Source organism: Bidens hawaiensis, unplaced genomic scaffold (genome assembly GCF_021521415.1).
Source record: "Bidens hawaiensis isolate Kalapana, Puna unplaced genomic scaffold, B.hawaiensis_p1.1 tig00026611_1, whole genome shotgun sequence".
Taxonomy (NCBI): Eukaryota; Viridiplantae; Streptophyta; class Magnoliopsida; order Asterales; family Asteraceae; genus Bidens; species Bidens hawaiensis.
In genome coordinates, this window is record NW_027494277.1 from 145,419 (window position 1) to 151,727 (window position 6,309).

Consider the following 6,309-nt stretch of genomic DNA (forward strand, 5'->3'; position numbering starts at 1 on the left):
TTATAAAATTACTTTTGAATCTTTTGAGGATACAAAAGTTTATTATCTTTTTGTCCATGTTAATTATTATTAATAACTACATTAATTACATATAATAATGCACAATTAATTAACTATATTATGATATTAAGTTCATACAATAATGCATATTTTATTAAGGAAAATGATGGACAAAAAAGAAAATTTCACAATTAAAGTACAAGGCCAAAGAAGATATTTCACAATTAGGTAGAAAGGATAATTTGAAAATACCTTGATACGTTGTTAAACCGTTTGGTGTAGGTTGACAAAACTTTACCCCTTTTGAATTACTTTTGAATTACTTTTGAATCTTTAAGATACAAAATGTTTATTGTCTTTTGGTCAATTATAATTATTATTTAATAACCAATTAATTGCATATAATAATGCACAATTAATTAACTACATTATAATTTAGTTCATATAATAATGCATTTACTATTAAGGAGAAGTGATGGACAATGGAGGTAATTTCACAATTAGGGACAAAGAAGACATTTCATTATTTGGGCAGAAAAAGTAATTTTGCAATACCTTTATCCATTGTTAAACTGTTTGATGCAAGTTGATAAAGTTTTACCCTTTCTAAAATTACTTATTATTATTATTATTATTATTATTATTATTATTATGGCAATGTTAACTATTATTTAATAACTACATTAATTACATATAATAATGCAAAATTAATTAACTACAGTATGATATTAACTTTATATAATAATTCATTGATAAAAGTTAAAATACAAAGGGAGACAAAAATGAGAAGTGTGAGAAAGATTTTTGATCACATAAAAAAACCCCTTAAAATAAATTCAAAAAAAATAATAATAAAAAATATCATAACTCAATATATATATATAAAAAACGAAAAAAATAAAAATACTAAAATGTTTCCGCCATCATTCATATTAAAAAAATACAAAAAAATTAAAAGAAAATTGACGAAAAGACACGGTGGTGAGATCAAAGACACAATAAATCGCAAAATATAACACAATTGCGAACAAAATATAGCACAATGTTGAGTAATATAACACAATATAAAGAAAAAAAAACACAATGTCAAGGAAAAAAGACACAATCAATGACGAAAATAAACACAGAATACAATGATAAACAAAAAGACACGTCGACTTTTTTCACTTACCAGTGTGTGTGTGTGTGTTTTATGAGAACGAGAAAGACGGTGGAAACATTTTTGTGTTTTTACATTTCGTTTTTTTTATTATATTTTGAGTTATAATTTTTTTAAGGGTTTTTTGGCGTTGATACAAATCATTCTCATCATTCTCATTTTTGTTCTCCTTTGTAGAATAACTTGACCTATAATTCATTTATTATTAGGGAATGTGATGAGCAACAGAGGTAATTTCACAATTAAGGGATAACGACAAAGAAGACATTTCACAATTAGGCTGAAAAGGTAATTTGACAATACCTTGATCCGTTGTTAAACCGTTTGGTGCAAGTTGACAAATGTTTACCCTTTTTTATGCAGGCTTATTTTAGTGCAATTATCGTATAACTTTCTGGTCATGATTTCAAGCAAGCAGAACAGAGCTATAACGATTGTTGTCGGTAAGTTCTTTTTTTTCCATTATTTTTTTTACCTTTTTATTCTTTAACTTGGTAAAACAATAGTTTTGGTCTCATTAAAATCTCATATACATGTATTATGAATATTCTAAAATTTTATAATTTAATTTTTGCATGATGAATTTAGTTGCATGATAAATTTGCTTTAGTGGCATGAGTTCAAATATCAAGAATTCGGTTAAAAAAATTTCCATATCCAAAAACGAACTGATCCGACTTCGAAATTGTCTACTTGGAATTGAATTTAAAACTCAGTTCGGTTTTGGTTAAATTCAAAAAAACTGAAGTCAACCGAAATAACATAAAAAATCATATGAAATCATCATCATCATCATCATCATCATCATCATCATACTCAGTATATCCCACCAATAGCAAATCTATGGTAAGGTCTGAAGAGGGTAAGATGTATATAGCCTTACCTCTACCCTTTAGGAATAGAGATGCAGCTTCCGGTGAGACCCCCTACTCGACAGTAGTTTTGCATCAAGCCTTGGACATAAGGCACATAAAACTCAACCATCGGGACAACGCAGATTGGTGCATGTACCCTTGTCTTTCGGCTATCAACGCCACCACATGATGCTTGATTAAGCTTCTGTCACTTTTAATGTTATTTCACAAGATTAATAAAATAACACCAAAATTAGTTCAATTTCACTTAAAAAACCATATGAAAAATGTATACAAATAGCCACTGTTAGTATGTTTAATAAATGAAGTGACTATGCATAAAACGATAAAAAGTAAATCCAAGTTGTATGTTTCATATAAGTTTCTAAAGTTAGTAGTTAGTGAATGTAAATAATAAAAGTTAAATTCATAGCCTAAAATTTCAAGTTGAAATATAAGTAACGATGTTTCTATCACTTAATTAGCAAACAGTGAAACAATAAAGTTTATTGTATATATAGAACATGCAAGAGTATAAAATGATGTATTGGGTTAAAATGGTCATCTTTCGGTTAACAGCTGACCAGTGGTGGAAATGACAATCTTCTCCATATTTGGGACCGATTAATGAGTTATGTTAACTCGCGAACCGAGTGGCTCCACTGCCTGGAGGACTACACTGCATAAAGGCACTCGTGTGATGCCCGTTTTAGGCTAACAATCTTGCTTCGGGAGTTGGTGGTAATTATTGGTGCATAAAGTTTTAGAACGCGCACAAAGGTCCGTGCTTAAACTCAGTTAATACCGGGTCCCAGATTCCCTGGTGTGTTCACTTTTATGGAGCACACGTTAGCGCGGGCTATTGAGCTCACACGGGTTCAGTCAGAACCATTTGACTTTATGGAATTATCCGTCAGTGGTTAAAATAGCTGAGCTCAGAAGTCATACATCCAAAGTTCTTTTCATGACACAGGTATAGTTTTGAAAGTTAAAATAGTTTTGAAAGTCAAAGTCAAAATTGGTAACTAGCAATAGCCTAATACTTTGACGTTTTCTTTGTTGTTGCAGAGTCCGTATGGGTGTTCAATGGCATTAGCTGCAGGAGATGGGACTTTGAGACTTTGGAACATCTTTGGGAGTCCTCAAGTTGCTTGTGACATTCGTCAATTTTGGGTCCGTTTCATTTTCGTTACTATATTCGTTTTCTTATAAACCGACCCGTTTAGTAAACCGAAACCCTTGAGATAATCAAAATGGTGGTTTTTATGTTACAATATTGTTTTAAACTTGTCAGGTCTTGAAAACATCATTTTCGGTCCTTAAAACGTGTTAAAAACACTTAAAACAACTTCAGGGGCCAAAACTGTCATTTTTGAAAGTTTGGAAAAGCTGATGACCAACCCCATCGCGCTACGCGATGGTGGATACTCCCTATGGTTACGTATCGCGATCCCCTTGCAGACCAGCATCTCGGATTTTGTTTGTTTGTGTTTTGTTTTGATCCATTTTGCATGCAAATACTTGTTATTTACACCCATGTTTGACCCTTATCCTTACCCTATATATACACCACCATTTCCCTTCATTTACCCCTACTACATCTCCAAAATCTCTCTCAAATACAAAGATCTTAAAGTTATTTTCTTATTGTTCTTGAAGGTTTGACTACCAAAAGTCAAACCGAGTTAAACCTTTCATTTTAATTAGCTTATGTAGTCTTATTAATACTTGAATATGGTTGTACAACATATATATAATATACACCCCTTGTTACCTTTGGTAGTTACTTCTCCGGTCTCGATCGGTGAGGTTTCGGACCTCGTAAGGCAAGGCTTCATGGAGGACTTCGTGTTCTTGATATATATATATATATATATATATATATATACTTATATAACTTGTTATTACATACTAACCATGCTTAACTTCTGCTCATTTTAGTTTGTTTGTCATATTTACAAGTTCCATGGATACTTATATAACTTGTTATTACATACTTACCATGCTTAACTTCTGCTCATTTTAGTTTGTTTGTCATATTTACAAGTTCCATGGATTTGAAGAGTCTAAACACGGTTTAACCATAACTAGATACAAACCGTAAACCGAACTTTGGTTACTAGTTTTTGTTAAATAGTTGTTTAAACATGTTTAATGTTAGATTTAAGTTTCTAAAATCATTTTTATGAGTTCTATGGTTAGGGGTTTGTAGATTCTAACCTCGGTCTTAACCCAAAACTAGATCTGAACCGAAAACCGAACTTTTGTTTAAAAACTTTATTGTTAACTTTTCGGTTGTAAAACTTAAGTGTTTTCATTTATACATTATTATACAAGTTCTTGGATATTTGGGCATGTGGAAACCATCTATGAACTTATTGTGAGATGGAAATCGAACCAAACCGAACTTTCGTTTAAAGACTTTATTGTTAACTTTTGGGTTGTAAACCTTATGTTTCATCATTTACAAATTATTATATAAGTTCTTTGATATTTGGGCATGTGGAAACCATCTATGAACTTATTTTGAGATGGAAACCGAACCAAACCGAACTAAACCGATTTTCACTCGCTTAAGACACACAAGTGTGTTTTTAGCTATCAAGACTTGTATATTTCTTTAAAAATAGTTTACAAACTGATTTTAATTATTTTCTTAAGTACTTGGAAATGTTGGATCCAACTTGATCTCATAACAAAGTTTGGACCGACAAAACCGAACACTCGCTTAACATGCGTTGTTAGTTCTAAAACAATAGAACTACATACTTGGTTAAGTCTTATTAAGTTTTATTGAGTTATCTCATAACATTCATTATCTTGGAAAGTTGACCAATTATCAAGACCCAAACCAACAACCCGAAACACTCGTTAAAACCCGTTTTAGTATCTTTATTCCAAAGGGACTTGCATTCTTGCATTTTTACCCACCTTATTACTTAACATAGGTTGAGTAAATATTAAGGTTAGATACTTTAACCCGGTTTCGAGCAAACTTACATTTTTAAAGGGTTATTATTATAAATTCGTAAATATTTACATTTTAAACCTTAAACTTTAAATTGTTTCATTTCTTATCATTTATTTCATTTAAAAACTTCATAGACAACCTTTGAAATACAAGACTTCATTTCACCTAAACTTTTCCTGTTAAACCTCATCCTTCCGGTTACTCGTTATTTTACCGATCAAGTTTATAACTTGAATGTGAGTACTTTCATACCTCGTTTTCCATCTTTTGTTTTGGGGTGACATTTTATACTTATTCAAACTAAATGCTTTATACTTGAGTCTTAAACCACAAACGTTATTGTATACTTTACTTAAATAATTGCTCGATTTGGTGTTCTATGATTATATGCTTATGTGTTTATCGCTTTTGGTTGGTGGAACTATAAAATCCTAGTCTATTTGGCAACCCCTTATAGCAAGGTGTCGTTAACATAATGCAATTAACGATAACTATAAAATCCTAGACTATTCAGCATCCCCTTATAGCTAGGTGTCGCTAACGTAATTCTATCAGTGATTTTATCTTTTTATCCAAGTTTTTGATTTTATTTATTGTTTCGTATACGAGTTTTGTGACTTTTCCTTACTATATATGTAAGATTCGTTACTTTTCAAACCCGAAAATCCGACCCGTTTTAAATTTTCGGTTTTTATTTATAAATATATGTATAAAAACATATTATAATATCCAACTCCATAATAAAATATACATTCAACATTTCTAATCCCCGATGTGACACCCGACATTTTCAGTTAAATCCTGTTGACTGTGTCAGTAAACCCAGTTAGTTCTGTTAACTAAGTTAATGAACTCCTATGCATATAGTGTCATGTATGCATACATTGAGTCAGTGGTGTTGTTGGTTACCTAAGTGAGAGTAACTAGTTATTGATAACTAGAATAATAAACTTGTCACACATGTTATAATATATGATAGGTTATAGTAAATTTGTCACACATGGTATGTTACATGTATTATATGTGGTGGGTGAAATTGTGTTACATGCTACATGATTAGTTGTTGTATACTTGTATGTTGTAGGAGAAGTGAATAATTAAAATAACATAACCTATGATATATTACATGACAAGTAACAAAAAGACTAGTACACAACATATGGTTACGAAAATGTTTATAATAGAATGTAACATGTCACATGTATTTATAAAATTAATTATGTCTTAATGATTGTGTTAATGATGAGTAAACAAAAATTAAGGTTATAACTTTTCTTTTTCTTCCTTTTGGCCATCCATATCACATCACACACACATACATTTTA

At 30.7% G+C, this 6,309-nt stretch overlaps 1 pseudogene; it reads left to right on the forward strand.

Annotated features, from left to right (window-relative positions):
• Window positions 1–2,559: 2,559 nt before the first annotated feature.
• On the forward strand, window positions 2,560–3,678 carry LOC143573693 (cell division cycle 20.2, cofactor of APC complex pseudogene; annotated as a pseudogene).
• Window positions 3,679–6,309: the final 2,631 nt, after the last annotated feature.